Source organism: Brienomyrus brachyistius, chromosome 4 (genome assembly GCF_023856365.1).
Source record: "Brienomyrus brachyistius isolate T26 chromosome 4, BBRACH_0.4, whole genome shotgun sequence".
NCBI lineage: Eukaryota > Metazoa > Chordata > Actinopteri > Osteoglossiformes > Mormyridae > Brienomyrus > Brienomyrus brachyistius.
The window spans coordinates 40,883,716-40,906,521 of record NC_064536.1 but is presented as its reverse complement, the minus strand read 5'-3'; the positions used below and the strand labels follow the sequence as shown (position 1 = coordinate 40,906,521).

Here is a 22,806-nt window from a genome sequence, read left to right as displayed (position 1 = left end):
CCCACCTACTGCACGTCCTGTCCCTCTGTGGCCAAAGGACCGTGTGATGCAGAGGTTCTAGAACCCGTCATAACACGATAAAACCCCGATAGCCAATGAGAAACGGGATTACGTAAGTACAGGATAAACTTGCAAAAAAAACACATTTCACCGCCCTTTCACATAAAAACAGACATGCAGTCCACACGTAAGTTTGTTTTACCACTGCTTTGACCACGCAATTATTAACTAAATATAAACATGGGTCGCTTAGAGATTCACAAAAAAGCTGTACTAACCGGTAAAAGTCATTTTAGTAGCAGCAGCTAGTCGCCTTACTAATTACTAACTAAAGAGAGATCGGTATCGTTTGTAACTAAGCATTCAATCAGAATCCCCCGGTCACACTCTGTGTTCCGCTGTCTTGTATTTCCCAAGTCCCGTATTTCTTTAGATTGACAGCAACATCCCTATTCCTACTAATAGTAATTGTTCTGTTATCAGTGTATTATATTCTAATTAGTTCAATGTGTTAGCTGTGAAAGTTTATTCCTTTGCTCTTTTGACGCTTAATTCAAAACAACGTGTCTGCGAATCGGTCCTTGTTTAATGATTTCATGGGTAGGAGCCCAAATTGTTGTAGTCACGATGTAGGGACTCGAGTTGTCCGTCTTTTACAGCTTGTTAGTCTTTGAAGGGATTAGCCTTTGTTGTGTCGTAATTGTTAATGTTACTGGTTACATTTCCTTATTGTTGCGCGTGTGTTTACCCGTGTCTTGTGTGTACCCTGTCCGATCCTCGTGTGTAATTAGCTTATGTAAATCGCCCATCATGTACGCGTCTTACAGTTCGGCGTCTGACAATGTTGTGTTTCCTGTATGTAATTGGTCGGATGTGCTTTGCGTGTCTGATGTAGTTTTTTTTTCTTGGCGGCTAATATAGAGCGTGTTCTCTCTGGCCAGTGACTCTTTGTGTTCCTCTCTTTTTCTGCGATGCCTCGGTATCAGAACCAAGGCAAAGCAAAAAAACAAAACAGAATACAAGTGAGGAAACATAGGAACTAGAAATACAAATGAAACACTAGGAAAACACGCTTATTTTAATTATTTTAATTTATTTTATATTACCATTCTTCATATTAGGTATTTCCTTTTTGATTAAGCTTGCATTATGTAATTTCAACTGCACGGTGTATTTTTATTAATAAGCACATTCTGAGTTTTTGCAATATTGTTTATTTATTACGAATGCTTTTTTGTAAAGCATTTTGTAATGCAGTATTTCTACAACTTCTACAATGTGCACCCCACCTAGGTCATTCTGGTCTCAGGTCAATCATGTGTGGAAGAATTTTCTCGAAGTCCGATGTTTAAGTGTTTGACAGAACTTTATTATTCGATGAGCTCAAAGGGAACAGACACTCAGCAATCATGCGTCTCGTGTTCTGCTCCCCGAACAACAAGTGCATACATCTCTTATAGCCAAAAATGCCGTCATCAGATAGTTCAAAGAAAAGGAGAAGGTGTCTGTAGACACAAGGCACTTCTGCTTATTGAGGCTTGCTTATCAGCACAGAAATTCCTCTGCAGTTTCATACTGAGTCGAGTTAAATTTATCCAATTACCCAATTACTTTTATCTCACTTCCAGGTCATGCTGACCCAGGCCCTTGCTGAGCAAGCTACATTATGGCAAACGTTAGTTCCTTCATAGAAAATAGAAATCCCTTTACTTACAGTAAGCAAGCTTGCATTAGTACATTGTGCTTAATACATCAGACTGATTCAAGTGAGGTTATATTGTTTCAATCATTATAGGTGTCATGCCCTGCTCGTCGGCTCCTCCTGTGTGCCACGCCCCCTGCTTACCCACGTGTGTTTCCCGGATTGTACCCAGCTGTGTCTGCTTATTTTCAATCAGTCCTGTGTATTTCAGTCCGTGTCTTACCCGAGTCCTTTGTCCGTCATTGATGTCAGTCTGCGTCCAATGTTCCCGGCTCCCCGAAGCCCGAATAAACCCCGTACTTTGCCCCGAGTTCTGCTTGTCTGCCTGTCCTTGCCCGCCTGCCCGCACGATCGCCGCTCTGCCCGCGATCTCCCGTGACAATAGGTAAATCAACAACACATTTTAATCTCAATTGTTAATTACTGATTAGGTAATGCATTTGCATAATCATCTATATTCCATTATTGATTACAGATTAGCATAATCAAGAATTTTCTATCACAATCTTTGTGAAGATGAATTGTTACTAATGGTGTGCAGACTGACTAACATGTCTGTAGGTGGTTTTTCATTGCAGCGTAGACCAGTGTTACAGTTGTACTCAATAATATCTGTTCCAGTGCTGCATCCATCCATTGTCTGAAACTGCTTGTCTAACTCAGGGTCCCTATGGGCGCAAGGCAGGGAACGTCCCATGACAGGGTGCCAACCCATTGCAGGACACGCTCACACTCCATTCCCTCGCACAAGCACACCTACCGGCAATTTGACAACTCCAATTAGCCTCAGCATGTTTTTAGACTGTGGGGGGAAATCAGAATCCCTGGAGGGAACCCCACAATGACACAGGGGGAGCATGCAAACTCCATACACAAGGAACTCCAGCGAAGACTTGAGTACACGTGCCAGAGGAGTGAGGCGACAGTGCAAACCACTGCACCACCATGCCACCCTGATACAATAGATACATTAAAATATGTTAATAAAATCATTTATCTCACCTGTTCACTATCAGTGCCCTGGGATGTGAACACTAATTCATTGTTCTCCATCTAATAATTTTCTCTGTAGAATATCTTTCATAATTTATATTTCAGTTTCAAGAGTGACCTTTTCTTAGTCTTTGTTGACTAACAGAACACTGCTTTTTATTAACTATCATTTCTCCTGTTTCCACTGCTCTCCTTTTCTCTGCACATGATGAAGAAGGAGGGGATAATGAAAAACTGAGGTAAGCATTCAGCAGCATTTACAGTAGTGTGGGGGTCCAGCTAGCAGCATTTACCTGATCACACAGTAATGGGAAACTGTCATTTTAATTTTAAGGGAAATTTTTTTTTATTATTTTATTTTCTTAATAATAAACTTGAGATCCCATCCCATCCAGGGTGAGCCCTTGCCTTGTGCCCTGTGCTGCTGGGAAATGACTGCAGACCTGTTTTTACAAAATAGTGTAACATGTTGTGTGATAATCTCTAGCTATTTTCATGCTCTTTGTTAATGTCTCCTGTTCCTCACATGTGTCCTGTGTAATAGTACATATGTGGCTGTACCGTGTTTCTATAAAGCATGTAAGACTTTACTGTTCACATCCACCCTCTTATTCAGCTCTTTGGTCCAGCTGGCTCTGTATGTAGGACTGAGCTGATCGGTGCTGCTGTCGATTATCAAGGTGGTTTTACTTCAGTCAGAATAGATTCACTGTTTTGTTCTTCAGGTTTAAATGTGATATGTGTGACTGACAGACACACTGGTGTATTATATGTCTCACAGGTGGGAGCAGGTTCTGGATGCTGTACTGAAAGCTGGGACTGGTGTGTTTTACCTGATTTGGACCATCATCACCATTCAGCTGCACTGGACCTCCTGTAGAGAGCGGGAACCAATCAGAGAGAAGCAGAGGGTCTCCCTGGATCAGAGGAAGCTGGCAGAGGAGATGACCTTCGTGGAGCAGAATGAGTCAGACGAGCTGTAAAATAAACGGTTATGCTAACTGCAGTGAGGCCTCTCTCACTCGGCCCTGCTCAGTCTGTACAGTCATAGCATGAGAGTCAGTTAAACACAGAGGGGATGATTATCTGCTGGCAACCTGTACAACCACGTATTGGCCACTTATTCACAAGTGCTTTGCTGCCACCTGCTGGTTAATGTTTAATAATCGTTATCTTGTGAAGGTAAGACTGGTTTTTATTAAATTGTCTCTTGATTCTGAAAAAATATGGTACTATGCAAAAGTCTTGGGCCATCAAAGAAAACGTTTAATGCTATTTAATTGGGTTGTGTATATTTGCTCAGAACAAAAACACAATTATCATAAAAATATATGCAAATCAAAAGTGACACAATAAAAACTAACAAGAATTTCTTCTTTTCTCCATAAAGTTACTGATGCCTTGTTGGATCGCTAGATGAACCACGCTTTGGATCCTAAACCTCTCCTCAGGGGCACCCCAGCCATTCCATGTATTTGTTAAATTCCGCCACCAGCTCACTTAAATAATTAATTTAATTAAACAAATGTTAATGATGCATTGATTAGCCATAGGAGTTGTGTTATAAAAATATATAGGTCTATTGGATGGTTGGTGCAAATGTTTTACTAACTTTAGAAGAGATTTTGAAATGACTGGGCTGCCACACTTTGACGGACAAAATATTATATAATATTATATAATATTATTAGCCAGAAATATTATTTCTGGCTAAGGGCGTCTGCCAAATCCTGTAAATGTAAATGTAAATATTATAATTCTAGACCAAGATGAAGATCATTTGAACATCATTTTCTTTGACAGCCCAAGATTTTTGTACAGTTTTGTATGTGTCTTTTATACTGGTCATTATTTGTTTAAATACATGATTAATAAATTGATACTTTACAAAACATTTCATATTTTTCTGAAATTGGTAATTATTAAAAACGAATTTCACAAACTTAAATGGTTTGGCTGCGATGGGCTGGCCCCCCATCCAGGGTTGTTCCCGTGCCCATTGCTTCCGGGATAGGCTCCGGACCCCCCGCGACCCAGTAGGATAAGCGGTTTGGAAAATGGATGGATGGATGGATAAATGGTTTGGAGATTTTAGTTCACCCCTCCTCGTCAGAGCCCACCAATCAGGGACTCTTTTAAAGAGTGATGTAATGGGGAACGCCCACTTTTCAATCTGCGGTACAAATACACCAGCTTGTCTCTGCTAACAACAGCCTGTGCATATCAGTTAAGGAGGAAACAGTACCACATACATATTGGCCAACATCAAATGAAAATGTAACACACGAAAACAGGACGGCCCATTTATCACTCTGCGTAAAATCACACCAGCTTGTCTCAGCTGACAGCAGCCTCACATATCAGCTAAGGAGGAAGACGGCATATCAAAAGTAAAAAGAAAGAGACCATCAAATGAAAATATCCCTGTGTGATCTATTGGTTTCTGCTTTCACTCCTATTAAATGACAGTAAGTCTAGTTGCTGTCCGTGGTGCTGAAAACCTGGATCAGTAAATTCCAAATGAAACTTCTTTACCTGATTTAACTGTAACTCACTTATTTTGTTGGCAATGATGCTTTGTTGAGTCTAGAAAGGTGCAAAGTGGGTTTCAGATAAATTAAATGAAGTAGTTTTGCTTAAAAACCAAAAAGCTTTGAACAATCAGTTCAGCTTTGGACTGTAGTGCTTCACAAAAGTAAAATCCATCCAGTTAAATCTCTTTATCCCCAAGTCAAGAAGATATCAAATGCAGAAGCACATTGTGGGAGATACAAGGTGCAGACACATTAAAAGCACTTTTTTGTGTGAACATTATAAAACAGATTGATACACATTAAGCAGTTTGTAACTTTACATCCAGACCTACATCAGTCGGAAAAAGCAGGCGATGACCATCCCATCCAGCAGCTTCATCTCTGATTGTACAGAATCCCTTGTCAGCGTAACTTCTGAAGTCATGACTGAACTAATTTCCAGCTCTGCCTTCAGTTTCATCTGTTAAATTAAATTAGGAACTAAACTAAACTAGGAGGGAAATATAGTCAAGCTACTTAAGTAGCCGAATTTTGTGTATCCACTAGAGGGCAGCCACACATAGATTCCCTTATGAATGGTTCTGATGCTTCCGGAAAGCACTGCACAGAAACCTAGGTATGCCAGTGAGGAACGGATAAAGAGCAGATGGATCCAAATACTAGCTGTAATATATAGTATTTTCAATGAATTTAAACAAATTAATATAACAGTGTCAGAGTGTCAGATCCATGTGACTTTTTATGATTGAAGAACTTTGAAAGCCTGAATATAACTGAGGAGGCCCACGGACCCCATTATGTGTGAAACATCATTGTGGTGCTGAGAGAAACACAGGACTGCTGATAAGACCCAGATGAAGTGAATTACCTGACTTTGCCCCCACCCATCCCCCCCCCCCCCAGGATACCCCCACCCCTGTCATACAGACACCTTCCTAACGGACCTCTTGATTTGTGCTGATCCACACATATGAAAAGGACCTACTGCAGTGACATTTTAAAACTGTATAAAACATAATAAAGACTGAAACAAAGGCCTGAGGTCAGACCCTCTGTATGTAGCACACAGTGTTTCTGCAGAGTCTCACACTCACATCCTGTATGACGACTTTTCTGCTTTTCAGAATAAGTCTGATTTCACTGCTCTTCGCTCATTTGCAATATGAGGAAGTAACAGTTTAGAAAAGAACTAGACTTATTTGATTAATTTGTTTGTAGTTTAAACTCTGTGAGCATGAATGATTCACTGTGAAGACCAGCTATCAATAATTTTGCTATGAAATCATGTTTCTAAAATGATAAGATTCTAGATGAAATCAAAATATTTATTCCTGGTAAGAGCAGGACAACAGCAGCATAAAACTGTTTTCCTTTTTACAGACATGAAATAGACAGGAAATGCATCAGTGCACAAACAGTTTATGAAAATCAAAGATAGATGGATGATTTTTAAACATTTAAAACCCACAAAAAGGGAGGCAGTGAGGTTAAGGAGAGTCAGGAAGTGAGTGTCAGTCTCCACAGATCTGAGGTCAGCGATACACACATAAGGCTCCTCTGATGCTCCTCTTCATCCTCTTCTTCACTGATGGGCCTCCAGGTGAGGATCACTTACTCTGGGACTCCACCATTCAGCGTAGTTAAGATGAAGATACATTTTGCACAATATACTTACTACATCTGTTTGTTTATATTCATATTGTTCCATGAAGTTTGATCACTTCCCGATTATAGTCTGTGGTGGTAGCATGTTGACCGACTGATTTTAGAATTGACTGCAGTCTTCTTTGTGTCCACTATGTGGCAGCAGTATAAAGGAAATATCTTATTCTGTCACAGCTGCTGGTGTGTGTAAAAATTCACATACTCTGATAACAAGTAATTCTGCCTCCAACTGTTTGTCAGGGATCTGGGCAGGAATGAATTACATGCCGACTGTACATACAACAGAGATAGGCTCCTGGGAGAACTTTGCCAGAAGTTGAAACACGACTTTAAGAATGACACTGATACAGAGTACTCAGCTGTTTGGTTGAAACTAAATCTTGGTCTGGATTTTTACATTCTGGACCTGAACTACCCACTGCTGCACTGACCCCCACCTTCTTCTTTTTTTTCCCTTTGTCCTGTCCGGCAGCTTTAGCAGAATCATGGTCTGAATGCACTGCTGTGACAAACATGTTTGCATTACCATGAGGGGTTCTATAAACTCTGTATAGGCCTCTCATGTTGATCGATTTCATTTTTTTAATTAAAAAAATTTTTTTATTTCATTTTTAACCCGTAAAGTATTGCAGTGGGTGAGCTGGCCGAAGAGAATGGACAGATTAGGAGGGAAAAAAAGAAGGAAAAAGAAGAAAGGAGCAAGTGAGATGAAATGAAAGTTTTTAGCGGGTGTCTCTAACTTTGCTCTGCCATTGCATGCACACCACTTCCAGGGCCAGCCTTGCTCTCACGCTGATATACTGTCAGATTATGCACATCTTATATGTTGTTTTAACCCTTAGCGTATTAGTAAAGGCTGTTTTGTACTTACTTGATGTGATGGTCCACTTTACTGTGGCCTTGAACCACATTAGAAATTTATTTCTGATATATTTAACTTAATCCTCATTTTTCTTTTGCCCATGAGCACGAAACAGCTAAAAAAATTGCATGATGCAGAAGTTATTCTCAGACAGGCACTTAATCTAAAAAGCAGAAATGTCATCATACACGATGTGAGGGTGAGACTGCAGACACACTGTGTGCTGCATACCGAGGGTCTGACCTCAGGCCTTTGTGTCAGTTGTTATTATGTTTGATTTGTGATTCTCACCTGGAGGCCCATCAGCGGATGAAGAGGAGCATCAGAGGAGCCTTATGTGTGTCTCACTGACCTCAGATCTGCGCAGACTGGCACTTACTTCCTGATTCTCCATAACTTTACTGTTTCTCTGTCTTTATCTGTTACTCAGGAGTCCTGAAGTCCAATGAAAAATCCGCTTTCTCCTGTCTATTTGGCTGATACAAGTTCTGCTCACTTCTGCTTGGGTTGCATGGATCACCAGCCACTTGTCACCAACTAACAGACCACAGCCTACCTGACCAATGTCATAACTGGTGCACCTAGGTATAAAATTTAGTCTCACTGTCTCCAAAAAAGGTCACTGTCTGGAACCCCATGGAACCACATTTTTGATTCCTTAGGCAATTTTTACACTATGTGACAAACAAAAACAACACACAAGTTTGTCTCAACACAGGCTCCATAGTCAAGAAAGCACAGCAGCACCTCTACTTTCAGCGGAAGCTGAGAAAAGTCCATCTCCCATCCTCACAACATTTTACTGGGGAACTACTGAGAGCATCCTGAGCAGCTGCATCACGGTCTGATTTGGGAACTGCCTCGCCTCAGATCATAAGACCAGCGGATAGTGAGGATAGCTGAGAAGATTATTAGAGTCTCTCTCCCCTCCATCATGGACATTCACATCACACGCTCCATCCGCAAAGCCACCAACATTGTGGATGACCGCACCCACCCCTCACATAATCTTTTCACTCTGGCATCTGGAAAAGCATTCAGGCCTCCACAACCAGACTCAGAAACATGGCGCCTGACTACTGAACTCTCAGGGACTGATCTGATACCACACACACACAGCTGTGTAATTATATCTTCGTGGGGACTCTCCATTCATTTCTATGGGGAAAACTGTAATCCCAACATGACAACTTTAACCCCTACCAACCCCTAACCTTAACCATATGTAACCAAACCAAATACAAGACTTTTGGCATTTTTAGTCTTTTGACTGTATTTACAGATCTTTGTGAGTACCTGAAAATGCCCCCCAAAACATCAAAATAACAGGTTTTTGTCACATTGTGGGGGACATTTGGTCCCCACAATGTAATATACACCTAATCCACACACACACACAGAGTAGGTATTTGAATCTTTGTGGGGATTCTCCATTCATTTGTATGGGCGTAACCCCAATCCTAACTATGGCAACCTTAAACATTGCAGTAGTTACCAAGCAGTAACAGTAAGCAACCAAATAAAATACAAGACTTTTTGAATTATTCCTTTGGCTGCATTCAAAGAATTTAATAAAATTCAGTATCTTCTTACTTTCGGGACCGAAAACATGTCCCTACAAAGTCAAAATAACATGTTTTTATAGCACTATGTACATAACCACCCACCCAAACGCGCGCACACACACACACAAACAGGCCTACCTACAGTATACCCTCCATAGATTCCTGAATGAAATATCTGTAAAGCAGTTATTATGGCATGGCGTTTGGTTTGAACATGCAGTTTTTAAGAATATTGCGCTAATTCTAAACGAAAGACTGCACTAATTCTAAAATGGCTATATAAGAACTTTATTTACCATTAAATAAATTATAAATCAAACCAAAATTTAGTCTCTCAAAAAACTTGTATATGACATATCATTGTTCACATTATGAGAAATTAAAAACACCAGGACACAGAATGTGAATAACAAGAACTATAGTGTTCTTTCTCAAAAGCGAACCTACCAACGTGGCTAAAATGCTAATTGCGTTCGTCAGCTATGGAAAAAAAACAGCGGGGCACCCCAAACATCGCGGTATTACGCATTACCGTAATACTGCATAGCAAAGACATAATGTCATAAAAAAATTACAGTCAGTATTTATAGACAGAACTGCGTGGTTTCCCATTGACAAGTAGATACATGGTTTACGGGCTTGAAGGCGGTTAGATCAACAAATCCAATCACGCCCAGCCAGAACAAGCACGAGCTAAACATACTACATTTTATTGGTTCACCTTCAAATTCGTCCCGCCCTGACAATTAATTCTCGTTTTCATTCGTTGAAAATGGCGTCAGTACATATCTTCATCCTTTCGACCAATGAAAAATTTCGCTGGTTTCCATAGAAACAAAATCAGTGCAGTTTGAACATAAACTTTCTGACAGAGCGATGGCGCAGCGGTGAGAAGCATCTCTTCGTATGTTTCTTGCGATTTCTTCAGATTATGTTTTGTTAGCATAGTTAATTATATATTTCATTGTATGTCGTGATATAGTTCATGCAAATATTGCCGCAAAATATAATTGAAATATATTTAAAATTAGTAGCTTAAACTGTAGATGCTGTGGCCATTTTTCGTAATGTGATTGTTTATATTTAAATTGTAAGAGAAAATAATTGTGTTAAACTTAAAAACAACAAGCCTTATGGTTGATATGATTGGTTTTACTCATCCGGTCTGTCGTAATGCGTTTCATCTGAAGATGTTATTCTGAAAAGAGCCCCTATACGTTTACTTTTTAAATGTCCCATGTTGTTGAAGTAAGATTAACCGTTTGCTGGGTTCATTACCATGGCGATGTTATAACGTACCGAAGCAGCGTCCTGATTTCGCCAGCGTTACTGTATAGGTTGTGAAACAGTTTTAGCAATTTGGCCGCTTCTATCGGAGTAGCCTCGATGCCACGAGCAGCCAATGAAGGCTCCATCCCTTTCCATAGGCATTCTTGGTGAATAGCATTTAGCAAATGTCTGGAGTACGTTGAAAATACACAGTGTCTAGTTTGGCTTTGAGAGTATCACAGACGGCTAGTTAATTATGTTAACCAGAATGAAAATTCCGAAAGCTGTTTCCTGGACCAACGACCAGCACTGGGGAGCCTGGGACCTGTGGGACGAGGTGATCGACTGGGGAGAGAGGAAAGGTTTGGAGGAGTGCTCACCAGCGACACCCCCCACTGTCCAGGCTGGGGAGGTTATGGGGAGACTGGGAGGTGTGACGGACTGGTGTAAGGGAGGTGAGGGTGTGAGAGTGATAGGCAATGCTGGCATTGTTTCTGAGACTCTTCAGAGAGGAAACTGGCGGTGTAGAGATAGATGTGGGTCTGGTATAGATAGAAGATGTAGAATGATGTTAAGATGTTAATGAATTAAGTGTGATAAATTTTGAGATGTATAGTGGAATGTTTATTAATAATTGTTAATGTGGCGCCCCTGAACCCCCTCGGTTGGCCACCCCTGCCGGTTGTGTGGGGTCGGGGATGAGGACTAATCGGGGCCAGTCGGGGATCTGGCCCCGGTGCCGGGGGGGCCCACTCCTGCACGCCCTTATTGCTCTCCTGGGCCGGACACCACATTTCATACAACACTAGAGCTTTGAGGGGCAGTGGGGAGGTTTTACTTGCACATTAGACAGCACATGACACTAGGGCTGAGGAGGTGGGTTTAGGCAGGTGGGGCTCTGCCGTCTGCCAGTGGTGGGGTGCCCGTGCCTCGACTGTTCACCTGCTTTTTGCACTTTAGTTATATACACAGTCCATGCTACATTAGGGCCTTGGGGTGCAGGGAGGGGGATGGGGGACTCTGCCATCTGCCAGTGGTGGGGCCCTCATACTCGAACTGCACCCACTAATTTTAATGTATTGTAGACATAAACACACAAGTCTCTCACACATGTACATGCACACTTCACATTAACATGGGACGGGGAATCAGTGGGGGCTGAGAGGTCCCCCCTAACTCTCTGTCTCTGGCCCTGCGCGTGTGGGGTGGCCCGGCAGGTAGAAGACGGCCCTGGCCGGTGTGGGCCGTCTCCTCTTGTGGGCTGCGGGCTGGGTGGTCCTTGGCTCTGCTGCGCCGTGGTGGGGCCCTGGCAGGCGGTCCGGGGTATCTAGGGATGCTCTGAGCCCTTCTAGGCGAATTGTAGGGTTCGGTCTGGGCTGGGCGGGGGGTCTGCCGCTCCCCGGTTGACGCAGGTCCGCTCCTGGGTGGTGGGGGGGGGGGTGCACTTTGTTTGTATGGGTCTCCCTTAGATCATCCTGCAGTGTCGGGGAGGGGGGGGACATGCCGGGTCGCTACAGTGGGCGGTGATCCGTCCTGCCGGGGAGCGGGCTGGGGGGACCGTCCGCCAGGGGAGTGTTCCCGGTTGATGGGGCCCTTTGGCCCTGGACCCGCTTCCCTCGGTGGAGGGCTTGCGGGAGGGACTGGGGGGCTCGCTGTCTGTCCCCCCTCTGCGGACCTCCTTTTACAGGGGTTGGGCCCCCCTTAGTCCCTTGTAGGCTCCCTCTCGGGTTGGGCGGGTGGTTGTCTTGTGGACATATGGCCATGGGCCGTGTGTTTCTTATGGTTGTTTGTACTCTGTATTCCCCTACACTTTATTTTCTCCATCCCACCTTTACATCTCCAGCCCGTTGTTCCTGGGAAAAGCCACCTGCCAATCATCCTTGGAGCAGCAGCCATTCTCAGGATCTCCTACGTCACAGATCACCTAATAAACACAGGACCTGTCGACGACTGGAGAAAAGGAGAAACGCTGAAGCACACTGGGCATTTTGGAAGCATTTCATCATAATAAATTACCTTTGCCTTTACAGTTTCTGTGTACAGTTTCATTATAGTAAATTGCACTTAGTTGTGATTACTCAGTTACAAAGACAATGGGTCACTCTATAATGGGTGATGGTATGCTTTTAGCTGTGCTTCCACAGGTTGTATCTGCCTTAGTAAATGACTAAATGTCTTTTTCACAAGTGATTTTGATTATGTTTGTAGAATTAAATTAAAGGTAAACCTGTACATTGGTTAAAATAACATCTGACTGCTACAATAATACATCATACAGCGTCTTTTGTACTAATGTGCTACCTTGAGACATTCAGGTTGTATAATGAACAATTTTAATAAGAATTGTGTTAAGTAATTAACTTTCAAAATCTATCAATACCATGCAAAAGTGTAAAGTCAAATTTATGAGATACTTATTACAATAAACGGAAGTAGTCTGTACCCATTTAAAGAGACTTTACATCGTACAGCTTCTTATACTGGTCTGGTTGGTGGGTATAAAGGATCTATTAGAAATCTTCCTCCTCCAAATGTATCATATCATTTCATGAGTTTTGGTAGAGTGGGGGTAGCAGGATAATAATAGGATTTACTGGTTATTTTTGATACGGTAAAATCGCAAGACGCAGAAAAATAAAAATTTGTGTATGGTCAGAATTATCAGTGGTAGGAGATTTTGTCCCTACTACCATCTGGGAAAAGAACATTCTGGTGCTTATCTGTGAAGAAGCAATTTCAGGAGATATAAATCCTTGCAAAAAGTAGTCTCCCACTCTATAAATAGGGTGCAATTTGTTTTTTCACGCAGTGGAAATGGAAATGTTTTTTTAATGTTGATGACGACTGTAACTGGTCAAAAGGTGGCGCCAAAGATCCCCAGCAATGGTGCTGCTGTTTAACAGTACATTCATCCTAACTATACAATTTGATATCTGGTATCGTCCTGTCAGTTTTAACCCATTTCTAAGTCCCGTATGGTTTAGGTAGCTTTTTTTCCAAAATGATGACCATGAAATTCAGCACATATAACAAATATTGAACTATAGGCATTAATTGAAATGCTCTCTCTCACAGACACACACATATTAGATGTCTATGTCTTTGAAATTGTTTAATACGAATTAATCTGTTTTATAATGTTCACACAAAAAAAGCTTTTGTGTTCACATTTTACAACCCCAAATCAGAAAAAGTTGGGATGGTATGTAAAATGAAAATCAAACTGAAAACAGCACTTTGTTAAATTATCTTTGACCTGTATTACATTGAAAACAATACAACAGCACATTATTTAATGTGTTCCTCGTGAATTTCATTGTTCTTTTTCAAACACGTATTCCAATTTTGGTTCTTAGAACACATTTCAAAAAAAGTTGGGACAGTAAAGCATTTAGTACTTTGTAATGTCGCCATTCCTTTTCACAACACTTAAAAGACATTTAGGGACTGAAGACACCAAGTGATGTAGTGTTTCAGGTGTAATTTTGTCCCATTCTTCCTGCAAACAAGTCTTAAAGCGGACAACAGTACGGGGTCTTCGTTGTCACATATTGCGCTTCAAAATGAACCACACATTCTCTATTGGAGACAGGTCGGGACTGCAGGCAGTCAAGTACCCATACCCTCTTCCTCCACAGCCAGGACTTTGTAATGTGTGCAGAATGTGGTTTCGCATTGTTTGTTGAAAAATGCATGGGCGTCCCTGGAAAAAATGTCTTCTTGAAGGTAACATATTGTGCTCCAAAATCTCTATGTACTTTTCAGCATTAATGGTGCCATCACAGAACTGCAAGTTACCTTTGCCAAGGGCACTGACACAACCCCATACCATGACAGACCCTGGCTTTTGGACTTATTGCTGGTAACAGTCTGGGTGAATCTTTTCTTCTTTGGTCTGGAGCACACGGCATCCATTTCTCACAAAAAATACCTGAAATACTGATTCATCTGACCACAGTACACGTTTTCACTGTGTGATGGTCCAACTCAGATGCGTTCTGAGCCCAGAGAAGCCGACGGCGCTTCTGGACACTGTTAAGATGGGGCTTGCTTTTGGCACAGTACAGTTTTAACTGGCATTTGTGGATGTAACTACGTATTGTGGTACTTGACAAAGGTTTGCCAAAGTAGACATATGGGGTCATATCGCTTATAGATGAATGACGATTCTTGATGCAGTGGGATGCTGAGGGATCGGAGATCACGGTAGTTCAACTTAGGCTTGCTTCCTTGTCCTTTACGCACTGAAATTGCTTCAGATTCCTTCAATCTTTTAATTATGGTATGCACTGATGAAGGTGAAATATCCAAATCTCTTCCTGTCGTTCTTTGAGGAACATTGTTTTTAAACATTTCAATAATTTTCTCACGTATTTGTGCTGCTTTTGTACCAAATCATAATTACAATCACCTGTTGACATCACTTGTTTCAAATCACATCATTATTTAACCAATTTACCTCACTACTGGCCCTAAATCGCTCCTGTCCCAACTTTTTTGGAAATGTGTTGCAAGAACCAAAATTGGAATACGTGTTTATTTTGAGGAAAACAATGAAATTCATGAGGAACACATTAAATAATGTGATGGCGGTAACACAATAAATTCAAGATTTTTATTTGTCGTACAAATGTAGTGGTACACTGGCAGCGAAATGAAATTGTCGTTACTCCAGTCGGTGTAATAAACACACTAGTAAAAGGACATCAAAATTAAACAACGTGAATTAACTGAAACTACAGAAAGATAATAAGAAAATATAACAATAAAAGGTATATAAAAAGTAAAGATGAAAATGTATAAAAAATATGTAGAAATGTTTAAAGTACAGATTGTAGTTATAGCATATTTTAGCTTTCAATCTGTGATGTTAATGATCCTACTGGCCGGGGGTAGAAGCTTCTCCTCGGCCTCTCAGTCCCGGCCATAAGGCCCCGGGGACTTATGCAGGGCGGCAGTTCTGTCCTGGTGATTCTCTGGGCGCATCGTATCACCCTCAGCGGGACTCGGCGGCCCTCAGAGCTGGAGCTGCCGTACCGAGCAGTTATGCTCCCGGAGAGCACAGATCCCACATTGCCGCTGTAGAAGGTTTTTTGTGGCACAGACGAGAGTCTGTATTTCCACAGCTGCCTCACATGATACACTCACTGTCAGGCTTTCAGCACTAAAGTTACAGATTACTGGGTGGCCGAGAGGTCTGTGAAATTTGGAGGGTCAGTAGCTTGCCTGGGAAGCCTTAGCATTCAGCGAAAACTGAACAGAGAGCCCTGTAGCAGGGTTGTCTAATTTGTTTAGCTGGCTGGCATAAGATTTTCAGTTTGAAACAAGTATGCACACAGATTTACATGTACGTAACAGTTTTATTACCTTGTAAATAGTTTGCAGGGTTTTCAAAGTACCCCAGTGCATTTGATATAGCGAATTTTAGGTTTATAATGAAATAATATAGATTTGCCCTAAGATTTAATAAGATTTCTTGCGTGAGCGTGAGAGTCTGAAGGTGTGAGTGTCACACCAGATGGGTGAGAGCTGGCAACCCTGGCTCTGTTCAGTAGCCTCAGAAATTCTTTCGAACTTTCCAAACACAGCTGATGGAAATCAATGGACGCAAAGGTTCTCAGTGACCATTTTAGCTTGTTTTTAGACTAAAGGCCTATGATGGATCTTTGGAATGTTGCGGAGATACGAATGCTGAGGACAGCATACTTTGTGCTGTGAGTGTTATGTTAACCATGTAAACAAAGAGGAAGTACACAGTCCAACCAGATACTATATTGAAATGCTAACAAGTTTTTAAATATTTTTATTCAAGTGACTTTAAGTCTGGATAATGTTTTTAATGGTTGGAAACGTGTGTATTACTGTATAATTAAATAATTAAACTTCTGAAATGGCCGCTCAGTGCAGGAGGAGGCTGCAAACCTGAAGAGGCACACAACCGTATGGGTGGGGCAGGGGATCAATGGTGTGAGGTAGAGGACCAGGGCAGTGGGATTGCAGTGGCACAAGGGCAACCGTGTGGTCATCATGGGCTCCTCCAATGGCAGCTTCAGGTAAGTCGCTCTGATAAACCCCGTTAGACTCCAGTGAAGTGAGTGAGGCTGCAGCGCTACACTGGAGGGGACACATGTGGGCTCAGGGGCCCATGTGACTGTAGCAGAGGAAGGGATCTCTAGCTGATGTGGAGGTACAGGCCCAGTGGCAGTAAGGGGTGGGCAGTCAGCTGCAGAGGCTGCGGGGCCAGCGGCCCCACTGTACACATGGACCGCAGGGAATCTCAGCATGTTGTGCCCAAAGTCCAGCACACATGCCGTGCTCCGGGGGAAATTCAGGCCCAGGATGGAGGGATCGAGCATGTCAGCCATCCACATAATGGTTACTATTCACAACTAAACCCCCCATGTCAAAAGGGAACAACCCCGTCCCTCTTAAAGGGGCCAGGTCACCAGTCATTGTTCTCACCTGCACCAATGTCAGTTCTAGACAGTGTCTGGTCTCACCAGGGTTGCAGTGGAACCTGTATGGACTAGGGCAGTACATGCGACTCACATCACTATGGTGGGTATGTGACAGAAGTTGCCTCTGTGAGTCCAATCCGTAGTCACCACCTCTGCAGCAGGTGGCAGCAGGGCCACCTCCCCGGTGTCACCAAGAAAGTTCAGGAAATTAACCTTGTTGGCCCACATCTTCCCGGCTATGCGTGCCCTTGGCGGAACCCTGGGTGGCGGTGAACTTGGGACACTGTCTGAGGACTGAGGGGTGGGGGGGTGCTACTGCCTGTCAGCCTACAGGCAGTCTGCATCCAGGAAGTAAACCTGAGGGCCTGGGTCCTCCAAGCCCTTTGGCGTTTACAGCTTGGTTGATTTCTCCCGCCTCGTTCCCCGCCACCTCGCTGCCCACAATTTCTCTCTCCAAAGCCAGTTCCAGGGCCTCGTCTAGGGACGCAGAGGGGTTGACTGTGTCTGAATGTGAGCTATCTGGGGTTAAGTGTCTAGATAAACTGATCCCTGGCCAGTTCACTCTGTACTGATAGAGCCATGTGAGCACAGACACGCCTACACAACCCCTTGATATCATTAAGCAGGATGCAGAGAGACTCATTTGACTCAATCCCTGCACCTATTGTTTAACTGAGAGGGCAGAAGTCCTCACACTGCCCACAGCGATTCTGCAGGGTACTGACCAGTGTCTCATCCAGGGGCTCAAGCAACCAGCAGTGTACACCTCAGAAAAACATGTGTGACAACCCTGAGGACCTGCTTGCATACCACAATGGTATCCCATCTCCCCTTGCTCTTTGAAGGGGTACCACCCATCCAGTATAGTTATCACTGGGCTATCACAATGTCATCACAATACTAAAGACTGAAACAAAGCCGTGAGGTCAGACCCTCTGTATACAGCACACAGTCTCACCCTCACATCCTGTATGACCACATTTCTGCTGTTCACATGGCATTTCTCCAGCTTCCATTGCCCTGCAATGGACTGACGTGTTGTTGAAGGTCTACCTCACTTTACACTTTGCCCATGTCTTGTGTGTATACCCTGTCCGCTCCTAACGTGTATTTAGTTTGTGTAAATCTCTCACTGTATCTGCATTTCGCAGTTCAGCTTCTGACAACATTGTGTTTCCCATCTGTGTATTTGGGTTCGGGGCTTGTTGGGTGCCTGTCGTGGTCCTTCTATTTACAATTGTACGCGGGGCATGCTGGGATATGCGCCCCGCCGGTGTTACACTAGTATAAAAAAAGGAATCTGGTCGAGTTTGTTCATTGACCAAATTTAGTTTTTGCGAACCAAATTGTTTGTAGGCCAAAGCATTTGTGAACTGCAAGCACTACTGTACTAATGATAAATTGGTATGAAAAAATGGAGACAATTTCTGAGACACCAGAGCGATCCGTGTACTGTAATATTTATCTCATCAATAACACAGTAAAAATACACATTAGCGCCAATTCATCTTCTTTATTCATCATGAATATTTTAATTCATTAATGCAGGAGTCTGTGATAAATCGCTATCAGCATTTGGTTTATAATGGCCAATTAATGATAACTAAAAAGAAACAGAGAGACTGAAGACAGAACTTTCAACCATGATATGAGTGCTGTTGCTGCATAATTTGTCCACCAGGGGTCACAGCGCAACCCCCATCTCAGCAAGATGGATGACTTGAAATACGTTTCTATATCAAGTTGAATTATTTTTATTTCTATAGAACATTTAAAAACAATCTATGTTGTGCCAAAGTGCTGTAGGTCAAAATAATATAAATATATAGTAAAAGTAGAGACATTGGCCAATGTTACACAATGTTACACAAAAAATAATCAGAATCAGACTGTGGTTTATTGCCAAGTAGGTTGACCCTACAAGGAATTCTGTCTGGTATAATGGTGCTCCATGGAAAAACAAGACTAAGCAACAACCAAGTTCAAAAAACAGTGCAAAAGTTATACAATAATCTAGTAATAAATATAAAATCACTATAAATGTTAAATACATGATGTGCAAAGCAAAATAGTCAGATTAAATAGATAAATAAAATGTGTTCCTGTGTGTGCAGGGTCAGTACAGAGATGCATCTAATAAGAAGCGGTGTAAGGCTGAATTAGCTCCGAGACGGACTGGGGACCTATGCCATGTATCGCCTTAGAAAGAAATAAGAAATCTTTAAACTGTATTCTCAGAAATTCTCAAAACTTAACAGGTAGCCAATGCAATGCAGCCAACACAGGGGAAATTTGGTGTCTATTTTTTGTTGAGAGCCTGGTAGCACCGTTTTGAACAAGGTGTAGTCAGAATAAAGATGCTTCTGGTAAACCTGGGTACAGAGAACGGCAGTAACCCAATCAGGATAAAAGCAGGAGTAACTCTCCAGGTCTTTGGCTGAAAGGTGTGGTTTAAGCCAGGCTATTGAACTCAGCTGACAGAAACACCCCTTCACAACAGCATTTATTTGTTTATCAAACTCAGTGATGAATCAAAGATGACACCAAGATTTTTAGTATGTGACTGGAAGTTTTCTGAATGAGGCCCTAATTGTTCTCTGAGATCATGAACAGTGACCAAAACTCATTACCTCTGTTTTGTTTTCATTAATCTGGACGAAAGTCATTGCTGTCCTGTTCTTAATATCCTCCAGACAGTTAGAAAGGGCCACCAGAGAGCAGCAGTCACCAGGTTTTAATGGCAGATAGAGCTGCGTATCACCAGCATAGCAATGATATTTTACATAATAACGTTCACAAATAGAGCGCAAAGGAAGCATGTATAGAGGGAATATGAGAGGGCCTGTATCACAGGACTGGATATGTTTACAAGTAAGGCCATAGTACTTAAGGGGTGTGGCCATCCCACACAGTGACAAGCCCATTCATTCACCTCATCTAGGCCTTTTACTAGGGATTTAAGGTCCTGGTTTTCCTCTCAGACCCTAGAACACACTGCCAGGCTCAGATTCCCGATCCCACATCCTGCTGAAGCCCTTCCCAAGATCAGACACTAGTTTTGTTTTCCTTGTTCTTATAGTAAAATGATGGTCTTTGACTTTTATACATCATCACTGTTCTGTTAATTACACATGACCTAATCTAAGTATTACACAAACCAAGCATAATTACTTAGAGATGTCATAAGATGGAAAATCCTTATTCAGTTAATTATTTTCCCCACAGGTGCTGACAGTGTGTCTACAGTGAAATGGGCCTGTGTACAGAGAGGATGATCTGTAACAATCCCATGTTCCTATGGTGACAGATATAAAACTCATGTGAAATACTGGTGCAGAGGGTATAATGTGAGGTCATGTACTCCCATAGTACACACTGACTCTCCACTGGAGGGTAAAGTGTGAGTCAGAGATGATCCTGACCAGCGAGTCTTCACTGTGACCATCAACAATCTGACAGCTGTAGGAATTATTAGCTCAGGTATATTTTAATATCTCCACCAATATGTTTTGAAATTAATTAACTTTTAATTAATTATTATTTGATGCTGATTAGTAACCAATTGTTATGCCGAATGGTCGGCTCCTCCAAACTCAAATGCGAATCCCAGTGAGTCTGTTAATGTGAGACTTAAATGGGATTCATTAATAACCCGTATCGCTTAATAACCTGGGTTAGTAGGCTCGTCCAGCAAGCTGGGTCACCAGGTAATGTAAACGATCGGTAGCGAAGCTCCCCTCACGGCCAATGAGAGAGAGTCTCGCGATATTTCAGGCGAGTTTGAGGTTTCAGAGCGTAGTAGCCAGATCGCAGAGGCAGGGACTATTGTGAGCACTCAATGACGGAGGCTGAAGTTGTGTAAAATGACATACATTTATTCCTACAACTAACATAAGACAGACATTATACCTAACAAACAACAAACATGAAATAACGGAAAAGACACAAACGATGTAATCATGAAAATGCAGTGACCAGATTTAAAATGATTAACCTAAAAAGGGAAAAACTGTTCTGCAAAGCAAGCAGTTTGTAGGAATATAAACCTAAAGGAATATAGCAGGTGAATAGGACAGTTTAGGTTGTTAGAAAGGAAAGGAAGTTGGTTTACTTGGATGCAGGAAAGAGGGAGGTCTTTGCAGTTGGTTGCAGTGGCTGATGAGATGATGGGTGATGGCTCTCAGGGAGGCGCGGTGTTTGCAGCGGTTGTTGGAGTGGAGTCCCGTACTGGTGCAGAGGGTATAATGTGAGGTCATGTACTCCCATAGTACACACTGACTCTCCACAGGAGGGTAAAGTGTGAGTCAGAGATGATCCTGACCAGCAAGTCTTCACTGTGACCATCAACAATCTGACAGCTGAGGACTCCGATCGGTACTGGTGTGGTGTGAAGATCAGTGGAGCCTCTGTGATCAGGTTAATCTGTCAGTCACTGATGGTAAGATGTCTGTACTGCAGACTGTAGCCAATGAGATGCACAGTATGTAACATGTCACTGAGTCAAAAAGGAAGGACCTTAACACAAACACTGATGGAAAAAATGTTTTAATATTTTAAAAATCTGCATTTTAATTTAATTCAATATGATAAACGAGACTTGGAAGAAGTAACAGTGTCAGCTAAATCGGGCGACTTCATGAGGTTAAATATGATAAGCAATATGTTAAAAAATGTCAGTTTATTGGCCAAACATTTACATACAGTATGTATGTTGTAATGGGCTGATATTCATAAACATTTCATTGCTGTGCAAATCTTTGAGTGTTTTACCTGTGTGTTGAAGTCCTCCAGGGCTGTCAGTGGACAAACAGGAGGTGACGGGTGTGGATGGAGACAGTGTCAGTGTTACTATGGAAACAACAAAAGACAAAGGATGTGGTGTAAGATTGGGGGCTCCTGTGCATCAGAGAGATCAGTGAGTTTGCATGGGGGGCCTGTCCTGATCAGGGATGACACAGAAAATAAAACCTTCATTGTGACAATGAGTGGGCTGGAGAGGAAGGACACTGGCTGGTATTGGTGGCTGGTTGTGGAATCCTGCAGATTCCAGTTCATATTACTGTTAAACATAAGTAATTGATTTAAATCTGCCTGTGAATTATTTATGCTTGAATATAAATAGATACATACTAATCAACCCAGCAGTTTCACTCACGAAGGGGTTTGTGCTTCTTTGTGGGGATAATCCCCTATTTATCAGCTGTTGTGAAACAGAGTTATTTATTGGGATTATTGTTTCAATGATAGTGGCACGGTGGTCCAGTAGGCGGCGCTGTTGCTTCACGCCTCCATGTTTAGGGGTTTGAATCTGGCTTCTGCTCTGTCTGTGTGGAGTCTGCATGTTCTCCACATGCTGTGTGGGTTTCCTCCAACAATCCAAAAACGCACAGTCAGGCTAATTGGTGTCTTTAATATTGAATGTGTGTCTTCTAGTTTATGATCAGTCTGTAATATGACAAAAATCACAGCATTTTCCACAGACATACAGCCAGTCACTTGTTATGTATACAAATCCAGACAAATCCATGTAGCTTGCAACATAATTCAGGCATTTTTTCATCTTTGTGAGGATGAATTGTTACTAATGGTGTGCAGACTGACTAACATGTCTGTAGGTGGTTTTTCATTGCAGCGTAGACCAGTGTTACAGTTGTACTCTGTAATATCTGTTCCAGTGCTGCATCCATCCATTGTCTGAAACTGCTTGTCTAACTCAGGGTCCCTATGGGCGCAAGGCAGGGAACGTCCCATGACAGGG

General features: G+C 42.3%; 2 long non-coding RNA genes across 2 annotated transcripts in view; both read left to right on the top strand.

The window, feature by feature from the left end:
• The window catches only part of LOC125739776 (uncharacterized), a 186,838-nt gene that overhangs the window by 112,807 nt on the left and 51,225 nt on the right, over positions 1–22,806 (top strand). The gene's annotated exons all lie outside the window — the stretch shown is intronic.
• Positions 2,875–4,589, top strand: LOC125739773 (uncharacterized). Its single transcript, XR_007397308.1, has 2 exons — positions 2,875–2,934; positions 3,477–4,589. It is a non-coding gene; the product is annotated as an uncharacterized LOC125739773 (long non-coding RNA).